The sequence below is a fragment of the Lissotriton vulgaris genome, chromosome 4_1, assembly GCF_964263255.1.
Source record: "Lissotriton vulgaris chromosome 4_1, aLisVul1.2, whole genome shotgun sequence".
Classification (NCBI taxonomy): Eukaryota; Metazoa; Chordata; class Amphibia; order Caudata; family Salamandridae; genus Lissotriton; species Lissotriton vulgaris.
In genome coordinates this window covers 1,127,156,463-1,127,171,222 of record NC_141691.1, presented here as the reverse complement: position 1 = coordinate 1,127,171,222, position 14,760 = coordinate 1,127,156,463, and positions in this window count along the sequence as shown.

Here is a 14,760-nt window from a genome sequence, read left to right as displayed (position 1 = left end):
GCGCCCCCCGCGACAGTTAGCGCTGCAGCGGAATAGCCCCTGCAGCGAAAGAGTTAAAGGAAGGTTTCCCTGAGTTTCTCGTAACATACAATGGGATCCAGTTTGTTTCTTTAGAGTTTAAGAGTTTTCTTCATATTTGTGGTAGCAAACATCTCTGAAGTTCACTTAACCATCCTCAGATTAATGGCCGAGTTGAACGAACGAACAGAGTGCTTGGCAAATGTATACAGTGGGCCCTAGTTAACAAATGTGTTGTTGCTAATTACGTGAGGAGTATGCTGTGGTTTTACCGCACCACCCCTCACTCAACCACTGGTGTGTCACCTTCTGAGTTGCTATGTGATCGCAGGGCTTCTACGACCTTTTGTCCTGCTTGGATGAGTAAGTGGATCAAAGGTAAACAATGGACTGATGAGAGTGTCAGACGACAAGTAAGTCTGGCTCAGAATAAACAAACATGTTACTTTGATTCAAGGAGGAGTACTAAAGAGGTTAAATTAAAATCAGGTGATTATGTTTGTGTGAAGAAACCTGTTCATGTAAAGAAGGGCTCTCCCAAATTCAGTTCACCAATCAGAGTTGCAGAGGTGAGAGGGAACTCTGTTAAGCTCATCAATGGGCAGTGGTGGAGTAAATCCCTATTGGTGAAGAGCACCATTCTTTGCACTCCTCCTGGAGATGAAACTGGTGAGAAGAGTATAGATTGTGCGGGCAAACTTGCCTCCAGGCCTCGTGCTCATCCTGAGTTGGGTTTAGATTGTGCGGGGCAACTTGCTCTGAGGCACAGTGCTGGATACAGAAGCATTCCTCATCGGTATAGAACTTAGGAGCAGATGTATCATCACCATTATTTGCAATTCTCAAATAGCGATTTTGTAGAAATCGCTATTTGAGAATTGCAATTTGGGATGTATGTAGAAAGTTGCTATTTTTTTAGCGATTTCTTAAAATTCCTTAACTGCGATTAGCAAATTGCTAATCGCAATTAACAAATAATTTCCCATTCATTTCTATGGGCCAGGAGGCCCATAGGAAGGAATGGGAAGTTATTATTAATTTGCGATTCGCAATTTGCTAATCGCAAACTGAAAATAATTTCAAGGGTGCAAGGGTGCCTTAAGGACACCCTGCTGCACCCCTAAAATTTACATGTGTGAGCATATGGCGCACATACATGCCCTAAGAGCATGTATTAGCGCCACATGGCACCTTTACAAATGCCAAAAAGTGCATTTGTAAAAGAATTCGCAAATTACCACCAACTACAAGTTGGTGCTAATTTGCGATTTCTTAGTGTGAAATCGCAATACTTAAATGTTTCTTACATTATTGGCAATGGGGATGTTAAAACTACTGCTCTCTGATCTATTAAAGACCAAGTTCACCCCTAAGTTAGTTCGACTAACTCATGGCCAGCCATGCCTTTCAGCCTCGGAAGAATCCAAGAGGAAAGGCCAGGATACCTGACTACTTTCCTTAGTAAAGGATTAATCCCTTAGAAGATGGCCAGCCATTGAGGAATTATATCATTTGTTAACTAGTCATATTCAGTGAATAAGGACCCTGGGTGGGGAGGGTACACAGACAAAATATTGATTTTTAAATATCGATATACAAAAATATCGAAGTTTAAATATCGATGGGACAAAATATCGAAGGTAAGTAATATCGACAGTCTTAATATCGATATTAGTATGATATCAGTAATATCGAAGTTTTAAATATCGATGTCAATAATATCGAAATAAATAACTTCGATGTTACTAATATCAATTTTTAAATACATTTAGTGTATATTATATTGTATTTATTATGTTTTATTATTTATTTTTAATGTAATTTAATTAAATATTGTCTTTTACTACTGTAGCGGGTTGTGGGTTTATAGGGGGATAGGGTGGGAAGTAATTTAATTATGTTAAATTAATTGTTAATTAGTAGGAATTATTAATTAATTAATTGAGAAATAATTTGTAATTAATTTTAATTAATTGATTAATTGATAAATATGTTCTGTAGCGGGTTATGGGTTTATAGGGGAATAGGGTGGGAAGTAATTTAATAATAATTAATTAATATATGTTTGTACATATTTTAATTAATAATTAATTGGTAATTAATTTATATTAATTAGTTAATTAATTAATATAATTTTGTACATATTTATAATTATTAATTAGTTGGTAATTAATTAATATTAATTATTTAATTACATTAATTATAGTAATTTTTTTATATATAATTTTTTGTTATTCTTAATTAATTAATTGGGAAAAATAATATGAATTATTAAATTAAATTAATTACAGCTAATGTGCTAATATATTTACTTTATTGTTATTGTTAATTAATAATTAATTGGTAATTAAATAATATTAATTAATTTTGGGTAAAGGAGTATTTTTAGGGTTCAGGGTCAGTTTTCAGTTTTTGGGTAAAGGGGTATTTTTAGGGTTCAGGGTCAGTTTTGGGTTTTTGGGGTACAGGGATATTTTTAGGGTTCAGGGTCAGTTTTGGGTTTTTGGGGTACAGGCGTACAGGGTAAAAACAAAAAAATATTACATTAAATCAAATAAATAACATTAAAAAAAATTACATTAAATTATTAAGTGTTTTGTTTATTTTAAATGTATATGTATTAGTTTTAATTTTGTTTTAATATTTTTATTTAATATTTGTAAAATTATATGTATTTTAAAATTATTTTTACATTATTAATAATACATTTTAAAAAAACGATGTTTCTGATTCCGATAATTTTGAACTACGATATTTTTTTGATATTTTTGTACTTACCTTTATGAAGATAGGATTCCGATATTTTTGATGTCGATATTTTTGCTCCGATATTTTTGTATTTCGATATTCTGTCTGTCGATATTATGTCAGACATTCGGTGGGGAGGTGCAGGTTAGTAAGGATAAAGGGTTTATGAATAATAAAGCCACATTTGTAAAGCGCACAATCACCCGCAAGGGTCTCTAGGCGCTGGGGGCCGTCGGGAAGATTAAGCAAGCTATTGCCCAGAGTCACATGGTGCTGGGCTAACCTGCTGCCAGATCTGGGGATCGAACCGTGATCCCCAGATTCCAGCGTCAGTCGCCCTGGCGCCACACCTCTTCCTATGAATGGAAGGTTGTGGTATGGATAGAAGTGATATGGACACATGGGATGTATACAGTAGGTCCTGTGAAATTATAGACCTGGCAACATGTAAAACAGCATAGACATACCTGATGAACTGTGACTCGATAGCACTGCTGTGCCTTTCCAGATTTTAGAATTTATATTCCTTTTTTTTAATTGTTTTTATTGTTTTGCATCAAAGGAGTACATCAAACAAATTATACAACAAGATATAAACAAAAATGACAAAAAGTTACAAGAAGCAGTTTTATGACATAATTAATCCCCATATTCTGTCCACTTTCCGTTTAGCCTGTAGACCCCTAGTATTTGCCAGGGCGTTTTCCATATTATATATCTCTTTAACAAGACTCCACCACTCAATGACCTTTGGTGAGTTTTGTTGAACCCAATCTCTAGCAATAGTCAGTCTAGCACAAGTGATTAAAATATTCAGTAAATCACATAGCACATTATTTTCCCCTGACATTCCTGTAAATACATCTTTTAGTGAGAGCATAATAGGAGTACCGAGTTTAGTAGAAATAACTTTAGTTACTCCATTCCAGAATTCAACAAGACTTGGGCACAAATAAAAACATATGAATAATATCAGCTCCCTTCAAATCACATTTTGGGCATTTTGTACGATCGCTGAAGTTATTATTCGATGCCCATTTAAGAATCCGATCCGGTGTATGGTATAAATGACATATGGTTTTGAATACCTGTAGTTTAAGATTTGAGGATTGAACAGCAAGATTGAGGCTATTTAGAGAGGAAGTGATAAAATCTGGTGTTATTTCCATTGTAAGCTTATTAGTCCATTTTTCAGCCAATTTATGTATGTCATTAGTATTATATCCAGCAAATATTTTATACCCTATACTAATCAGTGCTTTATCTTCTTCCCTATAAATACAATTCCATACTTCAGATTCTGTCAAAGAAGTAAGTTCTATCTTCCTCAAAAAATAATCCCTAATTTGATAATATTTAAATCTTGCCCCTTCTTGCAGTTTATAGCAAGCTTTCAGTCTTTCAAACGAAATAAATCACCTATGATCATATAGATCTCCAAGTGACTTAATGCCAGATTTGGAAAATACATCCCCTATTGTATCTTGAAATATTTCTGGAAAACCAGGATTAGACCATAGAGGAGTTTTATCATGAAATAAAGATATCTTGCTCTTAATAAGAATGGAGCGCCAAATGTAAGTGGTATCCCGCACCGTCTTAAACTTAACTCGTTTAAAATAATTGGGGTAATTTAGTCTATAGAAAAACATAGTTGCGTCTGCTCCCAGCAAAAACTTATGAAAATATAGACATTTATCAGGGATCAGCAAGCTGCGAAAGCGGGTCATAAAGGAGGACCAATAATAATATCTAATATCTGGAAGGCCCAGTCCACCTTGATCATAAGGAGCTTTAAGAAGAGACATAGCTCGTCGTGCTTTATTGTAGCCCCAAATAAAGCTACTAATAATGCCCTCTAGCCTACAAAAATAAGAATTATTTACCCTTAAGGGGATAGAGCGAAAAAGGTAAAGATATTTAGGCAATATTTTAATTTTAACCAAATTTATTCGGCCAATAATACTAAGTGGGAGCTTATGCCATTTCTTAAATAATATAGCAGTTTACCTTAATAGCGGTTCGTAATTTAATGCCACAATTTCATCTATATTTGACGAAATTTTTACCCCTAGGTATGTTGCTACTTCGCATATCCCTGTCACCGACGATGGTAATTGAAGATTTAGGATAATTTGAGTTTTACTAGTGTTCAAGCGATAGCCGGACACTAAGCCATATTTCCCCGCTTCTACCAAGATGCCTGTCATAGTTTCAGGCACATTCGTAGAAAAGATGGCAATATTATCCGCATATACAGTTATGTCAAGAGGGTTTAAACCGTTTACAAAAGGTTTAATAAGAGCTTGGTTTTGAAGTGCAATTAGAAAGGGTTCCATACCTAAGGCAAATAATAAGGGTGATAGAGGACAGCGCTGTCGCGTCCCTCGCCCAATCATGAAAGTAGAAGAGCATTTGCCCATATAGCAAACTTTTCCCAACGGCATATCATATAATGATTGAATCCATTTCAAGAATTGACCCTTTATGCCAAACGCTTGCAGCACTGCCCATATAAAATCCCACCCCACTCGGTCAAATGCGTTCTCTGCATCTAATAGAATCATACCGAGTGGGGTGGGTTCAGCTCTTGCCAAGTCAAACGCAGAAATGGCCATATTGATATGTGCTGTGGTGTCTCTTTTAGGTATAAACCCATGTTGTTGGGGTGAAACCATATAAGACATTAATGGTGCAAGCCGGGTCGTCAATATTTTTGCATATATTTTTGCATCGCTATTAATAAGCGAAATTGGCCGATAGGAAACTCTCTCCTGCGATGGTTTACCCTTCTTTAAAAAAAAGATAATTTGGGTGAGGTTCCACGATTTTGGGGCCTGCTCTCCATTACCAATTGCTTGAATAACTCTAATAAGCAGTGGGATTCGCTCTTCCATACAGTTTTTATATAACTCTAAGGGGATGCAATCCTCTCCTACAGCTTTGCCATTTGCTAACAAATTAATTGCTGTTTTAATTTCTATTACTGTAATATCAGCCCCGAGCTGATCAGATTGTTCAACCTCCAGAGTTTTGACTTTATTTACTGTTATGTAGTTTCTGATATTATCTTCTTTAACTACAACTTCTGGCGTGTAAAGCTCTTGATAGTAAGATGCGAATTGTTGTAATATTAGTTTAGGATCCTGAAACATCTGATTGTTATCCCCTTTAATTTCTTTAATAACATTTTGAGCACGGTCTTCAGCCACTTTATAAGCTAAAACTTTGCCAATTTTTTCCCCATTTTCGTATTGGTTAAGTTGATATTTTTTTAATTTAATAATACTTTTTTTCCTAAAGATATTTTTCATCGCTACCTTTAGTTCGATCAATTTAAAATTTAGAGCTTCTAAGTTTTCTACCCCGGTTGATAGAGTTTCAGAAAGTTGATGTTCAAGATTAAGTATTTCGGTAATCATTTGCTCGTTTCGGGATTGAAATTCTTTATTTTGTCGCCATATATATTGCTGTGTAAATCCACGTATGCTGGCTTTACATGCATCCCGCACTATTGAAGGTGAAGCTGAGCAGATATTTATATCTATAAACTCCTTTATTTTATCCTTTAGTTGCTTAATAAAATTAATGTTTGTAAATAGATGTCTAGGAAAAGAAAAAGAACGGGGTGAGGGTCGCTCTGTGGATATCTTGAATGTCAAAATAATTGGATTATGATCCGAGGTGACTCTTGGACATATTGTGATAGTGCTAGTTTCCAAAATAGAGTCTGTAATCCATATCATGTCTATTCATGAGCATAATTTATGTGCGGTAGAATAGTACGTATAACCCGGTACCCGAGGGTGTAAGCATCGCCACGCATTTCTTAAGTAAATGGATTGTAGCTAGATCTAGAATTGCCGCTCTAGTCTTCTTCATTCTCTGAAATGAGCCTTTTCTAGTTGTATCTAAATTATAATTCATAATACAATTAAAATCACCAAGTACAATATATTCCCCATCCCATGACAGCAATTCCAAATTCACTTGATCAATGACATATGGTTCATCCTGGTTTGATGCATACATCCCACAAATAGTACATTTGTGACCTTCCCATGTTATCTGTACTATTGCCCACCTACCAGCCCTATCAGTTAATGTCTTGTTTATTTCTGCTTTAAAATGTCTATGTTTTAATATTGCCACCCCCGCATAGAAGCATTAAATTCCGTGCAGACCACAGTGTCATATCCAAGTTGTTTTAGTAATTTTCTATCTTTATAGGCTATGTGTGTTTCCGTAATGACCACGATCTACGGATTGTAAATCCTAAGCTCTTCATATACAAGATTTCTTTTATTCCTATTATTTAGGCCGCCACATTCCATACTAAACATTTTATTAAATGCATTGCAAAAAGTATAAATGCTTATTCTTAAAACATTCCAAAAAAATCATATCCATCTTGTTGTATCTCCAAATAATATAGTTGTTTAGCCCCCTGATGCAATTTTTTCCCCGAAATAGACCACCCCTCACCCTACCCTTACCAGGCATCAGCCTGTCCCAACCCAACCCACCCCTACTTACAGGTCCCCCCATTTGAATAGCTGCCGTTCTGTTTGGCAGCTTTAGTGCGGAGTTAACCGCCTCGAGGTCTGGGCGTTCAAATATTAATAGAAAATTATTGAAGACCATGTCTAATTTCAAGTAAATTTTCTCTTTCATCTTTGTTATAGCATAAGCAACAAAAGCGAAAAGGATTAAGGGATAAAGAAGAGTAATTCAGTAATAGCTTTCTTTTCCAATTTCCACTCGGCCAATGCTCTTTCCACTTCGTTTTCTTCCAAAAAATAATATGTTCGGCCATTTTTAAGCACTTTCACTTTAGCTGGTTCTTGCAGATAAGCCTGGCCACCTAACTCCTTTATTGGATCTATATATTGTTTCAGTTTCCATCGTCGTTCCATGGAAAGTTTGCTTAAATCAGATCTTACAAAAAAAGTAGTTGAATCAATAGTAACAGGAGTATTTGGTCTTGCTTTTAGTGAAATAGCCTGGCGAAGCAAAAAATTACCAATGTATATCAAAATTGGGCGAGGATATTTGCTGCTCTTATTTCTTTGAAAGAGAGGAAGTCGATGGGCACGCTGTATCTGTGAGTCCCAGTCCCAATCAGATAGTTCAGAAAATGCTTTCTGAAGCAGATGAACAATAAATGCCCTAGCATCAGCTCCCTCAGCCCCTTCTGCAATTCCAAATAAGCGAAGATTGTCGTTGTTGCCTATTTTCCAAATCTTCAAGCTTAGCTTGCATTTGGCACAGTTGAGATCCATGTTTATTTACAGCTATCTCGGAGCGGGCTGATTTTTCCTCCGTTAACACAACTCTTTGCTGAAGCTCTTCCATCTCTTGAGAGATAGCGCCAAGTTTGCATGACATTTCCTGCAGGGAAGATTGGGTCTTATTACTATCTTCCCTCATCTGTTGGTAATGAAATTGAGCCTCTTGTTTTTGCTCATTCAATAACTGTAGAATCATCTGAAATGAACAGGATACTTCCCCTTGAAGTGTCCAGTCTGTTGAAGAAGCATTATTATGAAAAGTGCTGGCTGAGTGTTGATCATTAAAGCTCTGTGATTCGGCAGCTTCAGTAATTACTGATTCATTTATTAGTCCTGTGCTTGATGTTGTCTCAGATAATACTGCTGTTGAAGCGGATATTGTAATTGGTGCTTTAAAATTCACTGCAGTCTCTGTATTAGAAATGAAAGAAGGAGGGGGGAAATTTCCTGTGATGAGTTCAACTCGACAATCCCTTCCGAAGCAGAAATAGAAATACAAGAGGGTGGAGTTGATATGATTTGTGATGTCTGAGCCGGAGTGCCACCATCAGTTGTCTCTTTTACTGGATTTTTATTAGAAATAAGATCCATCACAGTGGTAGAGTCATTAACATCTGCTAAAGTAGTGCTGAACTCAACTGGGCTATTTTCAGATAGCCGAAGTGCCATTGATTTCACTCCACCCTTAGATTTTACCCATTGTCTAATTGGGCTGTTTTCCGCAATCGATTTCATAGTAGCAGTTTTAGGTTTGTTTAATACCTTTTTAGTTTTGTTCTTGATTTTACCTCTTCCTTTCTTAATGCTGGTTACATTATCTTTAATAGAGGGTGAGGTTTTGTTATTACCCATATCAGAGATGTCATAGTATTCCTCATCAGTTTCTACTCCATCCGTATGCTCCAAATGTTCCATGTGCTCTACCCCTGTACTCCCCTTACACCCCACTGAATCATGACTTAGTACCTCCTCAACTCTTGGTGCCAAAGTAGTAGTAGACTGTGTAACCGGAGTAATAATCGTATTCATATTACTTTCAGTCATAATCAGTAGAGGAGTCTCAGCGGGGGTAGTAATTTCTGTTATGATTAATGCAGGAGTAGGAATGCTCATATCATTATTATCATCATCATCATGCTGCATCTCTTGATTATTTATAATGTTACAAACCAGCCTCAGGAGAGCTATTTAGTTGTGGAGTCATAGGGTTACTTTGTATCATTGGTAACAATGTATATGAGGCAGAGTCATTTTTAACACTATTAGCATTGATAGACATGCCAGGTGTTAGTTTGTCAATCACAGAGCATTTTTCCACTCTCTCTTGCCTACCAGAATTTTCTGGTGTATTCCCGACAGGAGCAAGGCTGGTCGGTGCTGTCTGCTTTGTCGTTGCCGCTGCTGTCAATCGCGTATTCCGCCCTTGAAGTTTCGGTGCCGTTTCCCCACACTCCGCTGCCGATTTTAGGGAAGATAGTGAGGCAGAGCGCCGGTTAACTTTAGAGCTGAACCAGCTGATTACAGCCCGACCCCTCACTGCTACCGGGAGAAAACGCTGCTGCAGCTGGGCGGAGCGAAGCAATCCCCTCACCCGGCTCTCGATCAGCCGGAATCGCAGCATCCGTTTTACTCTGCCTTGGTTTCTGGCTCCGAATGCCGCGTCAATCAGCACGCCGTCTCCATACACCGCCCTCGACTTCAGCTGACCTACGTTACCGGATCACACGCAGCTTAGCCCAGCCACGTCAGACCAGCTCAGCCCCGCTCAGCCAACACAGCCAGCACAGCCAGCCAGTAAGTTTTCAGCTTCTTGCTTAATTTCTTATCAGCTACTCCTCCAGGACAGCCAAATCATCCGTTTTTCGGCCACATACGGTAGATAGACACGGCCCACGCTCAGTGAACGGCTCATACCTCGATCAGCGTTCCTCCGCACAGTGGTGTCAATCCGCCATCTTGATTGTAGTCCAGCTGGACTACAATCACTCTAGAATTTATATTCTGTAATTCTTGTTTCAAAAGCATGTGAAAGCCTGCTTTCTTGCTAAATTCGTACATTCGTAATATTAAAGTGTGAAACAAGTTTGTCTATACGTAGGTCATTGAAAACCTAGAACCCAAAACAATTATTCTTGAAGGACAGGAGGTTTCTAACTACAAGTTTTACAGAAACTCTATCAAGTTTAAAGGCAGAGCAGCATATAGTATCAAGGATTTGTAGCGCACTAGGGTAAATAAGAGGCTTTCCTCGCAATGTTTACAGGAGGCTACGTGAAGCACTTAATGCTGGAGCAATGCATAACTTGTGCACATGAACAGGTATATATAGGTATCGCCATCATATCTGAAAATATTCTCAGTGAAAGTAGTGTGCCACTCTATAAGGCTCATGTTCCAAATAGGGAGATGGGTTAGAGGAATGCAGGAGTTGTATTTGTTGGTTCTTTACCAGCTTTATTTGTATTGGCAATTCTTCAGACAAACATATTTTTGCACACGTCCTCCTGCCTAGATAAATGACAGAGGAGATAGTTAATACAAGATGGACCCACCTCCAGGAACAACCCTCACTCCAATTCAGGACTTAGCAGGTTCTCAGTAAGATTCAGAATCAGGCCAAGAATACCAGTAAATCTCTGGCAACACAGAGAGCCTCAGTACTGAGAAACAGAAAGGAAGGAATGTGGAAGCTTTGGTACCTTCTAATGCCCCAGGTCCTGACAGTAACCCCTGGAAAGAATCCTCCCCTCTAGTCTCAGGTGAAGGCTTCTGCTGGAATTGCACATGAAACTGCCTAACCAGTTGTAGTGCTAGAAAAAAGGAAGCTGATTCCCATGATATTGATCTGTCTGCATCATCACAATCTTCCAGACAATCAGATACACGAACGCCCCATTTCTATATCAGAGGTTTTAAAATAGCCTCTGCTTTTCTGGACCCTTTGGGTGTCTTACTCTGGAGACATAGACCATTGGGTGAATCTTCTAGCTGTCAGGTAGTTACAATCTTACTACTGCTTTTCCACCAGACCTTGTACTCGGAAGCAGGAAGGCCAATACCAATCAATAAGGGGGCACGAGCCCACGACCCTGAGAATAAGAGGCTCAAGACGATCCTGAGAGAAAGTCACATGCGCAACCGACCGAGCCAGCTGGGCAGAGAACCGGACAGAACCCAACGGGAACAGAGGCCTGTGCAGGACGACGGACACGCCAGGCAACCCCAAGGGCGACAAGAACAAGTCCACCAGGAGAAATGAGGCCGCATGCCAAGGCAGCACCAGAGCCCAAGGCAAACCAGGAAACAGAGCCATAACCCCACTCCAAAGAGGGGCAGCCGAGGACATTGAGGAGAAGGACCGGGCAGGACGAAGGCCCAGGTAGGCAGGGAAGAAAGGCAAGAAGAGGATGACAGGCAAATGACAAGCACCCCCAACAGCACCCAAACGGAAAGGACCATAATGCAAAGCATGAAGGACCAAAGGAAGATCCCCAAGGGGGAACAGGTGAAGCAACGACAGGTCGTCGCAGGAAAAAAATGTGCAGAAGGCAAGAAGCTAAGGACACAAGAGAGGACCCCCAGAGAGTCGAAATGGCAGAACACCAGCAGCGTAGAGCAGAGAAGTAAAAACCGCTTCAAAGGAACTCAAGCCAAGAACCCTCCCACAGGCAAAAGGGAGAAACCCCGCGAAGAAGAAAAACGCCAGTGATGGCCTCAAACCCCAAGTGTACATCACAGGGAATAAGTACGAACCAAGTGTAGAGAGAGCCAGAGCTACCAGAGACACAAGACACACCATTTAACCAGAGCTCCATGGTTGAAATAGCGCCTCAACCATTGACCGGAAATAACAAATTAGGGAAACACCAGAAAATGAACACATAATCCGTGGAGAAAGTACTGTGACCTGAAACACCAGGCCACAACAACACCACCACCAACTGCCAAACCCCAACGCCACCCAGCTGAGCGCCAGATGAAACAGGAGAGGAAAGCGGAGCTGAGTAGGGGACAGCGGGAACCACCACAGATGAGCAACTGCCAGGAAGGAGGAGGGGACACCAAGGCCAGCAAGGCACCAAGCACCAACACCCCGCGCAAGGAAGAAGGGTGAAAACCACATCAGAAGAGCAAACTGAAGGGATGCAAGAGAACCAACCAGGACCACCTGAAGCACCCCGCCAGGACCAGCCGAACCGCATGCAACCCAACCGCGCCAAATCAAAAAGAGGAGAGCGAGCGCCCCCCCAAAGGCAAAGGAGGCACAGGTCACATGAAGACCGGCTGGACCTGAACTCCACACGTCATCAGGAGAAGGTCAAAGGGCACAAGGGCAGCGAATACAGCAGCCAGCACCACCCATGTCAAGGACACCCAGGGAAAAGCGGGAAACCAAGAACCCTGAGCCAAAAGTGAAGCGCAGGAGAAGGGCATAGACGGCCAAGCCACAACAACGACACAACCAACAGGACAAAAGGCAGACGAGGAAGAAGCACCAGTCACCCGAACCAGCGACCTGCAAGAGCCAATGCCACCAGAGGCACAAGACCTACCAATGAGTGAAAACCCCTGGGAGTACCAAGCACCCCAGGAGCCAGCATTACACCCCCCCAGGGGAGCCAGGGCCGAAGGAAACACCTGAGGGACAGACCGCAATCCCAAGGGGAGAATAAAAAAAGGAGGAGCTGTGGCGGGGGAAGTCGGCCCAAACCCCCATTAGTAAAGTGTACGATCACCCGTAGGCAACTAGGTGCAGAAAGACAACTTTTGTTGCCCAACTCAATGGCACACACAACCTCGACCTGAGAAGGACAAAAGGCGGAGAGGGCCCTCCAGGATCGGAACCTGTGACCAAGAGGACAAACACAGGCCTCAGTACTGGACGCATTAGTCCACCGAGCGACCAGTCCCTCACCACAGGTAGCCCACAGCACCAGGAATAACCTGGCGGGCATACATCCAGGAAAAAAACAGGCCTGACCATGCAGCACCCAGGGAAACAACAGAACCACCTTTGAAAGAGAGGATGACAGAGAACAGACGAGAGCAGGAGTTCAAAGGTTGTACGGCAGTAGGCACCAAAGGGCCAAGGAGCCAGAAGGGCCCCAGAGGAAACAAGAGGCAGGAGCCGCAGTAACACGCCAACTTGCCCGGAAGTACATAGAAGACCACGGTCAAGAGATCCAAAAAAAGGGCAAGAGACCACTGACGAGCGCTAAACAGAGAGAGCAACCCAGACCCAACACCAGCCTGGGAACCATCCACCACCAGGCGAAGGACCCAGGAGCTGGAGAAGGTGTGAAAACCAAACCGGCCGCCCACTGGGATAGAGGCAGGACATGGCAGAGGCATTGGGAAGCGTAGCACCCGAAGGCAGAAGCCGGGAGACGGCATAGAAGGGGCAACACAACCACTAGCCCCACCCCCGAAAGAACCCTGAGGAACCCCACCCAAGACGGGGATGAACGCAGGAGCCTGTGACACCAGATGCACAAGAGGAACCAACGAGTAAAAACTCTGTGGGGCCAAGGGTCCGCCCAACATACCATGTGTACTTGTAAAACACATGTACCACCCAAGGATCTCAAGACGCCGAACAACCGATGTAAAGTGTCACCCAGCTCAATGGAACTCACTGAATCGACATCAGAAGGAAGAAAGGCGGAGTGGACCCACCGGGATTAGAACCTGTGACAATGAAGAAGAACACAAGTCCCTACAGTGGATGCAACAGTCCACTGTGCCACCAAATACAGAGAGAGACACCATGGAGCGAACACAAAACCAAGGGGAAGAGGCAGAGAAGGCCACAGCGACTCAACGAGGCGAAGCCGACTGTGAAACTTGCGACAAAGCACAAGGAATACAGAAGAAGCAGCGGACACCCAGAGCTGGATGACCGGACTGAGAGCAGCACCCCAGGAGATAGAGACCGCAAAGAAAGTATCAGTGTCTGTAGTATCACCACAGAAACAATTCCTGTGTGAAGTAGCGCACAAGTAGTGCAAGGCACCTTGACTGGGGCACATTTGTGCACAAAGAGACAAAGCAAGGCATAATGTCCAGTGATTGTTAAATTTACAACAGAAACCAGAACTATGGATTCTAACAAAAATAAAAAGTAACAGCATGGGATGCAAGTCAACAGGAGTTTAAGTGCCGAGACTCTAACCTGACCTCCAAGGGGGAGGTCAACCCCCACCTGCTAGTCTGCATCAACTCCCCACACTGGCAGGATGCGAACCCATACCCTGCAAGAAACCATCATCACATTGGGAAGCTGCAAGAATCCGGAGTAACACCAAGCCAGGACCCAGTAACACAGGACAGAGTCAGTGGAGAAAGGTCATGTGGGTGGGCAAGCCTGCTCCCCACAAATCCACAGGACAAGAGCGGAGGAGCCAGCCCCACTCCAAGCAGCACAGCCACCTGCGGGGTGGGGGGGCGGGGGGGGGGTTGTTCTCAACAACACGACCCGCATACACGAGGAATGGAAAGGCGTGCCCGATTATGTCAGAACAGATAAGAGCGTAACTTATCACCGGGAGGCCATAAGTGAAAAAAGACATGCAGTCGAGACTCGAATCAGGATGCACAACTCCCTATCTGCAGTCCCGGCAGCCAGCTCCGGATTTGAACTGGGGACTATTTGAACTGCATTCAAATGTCAGCCTCCATGAGGCAGAAAAACAAAACGCACCAG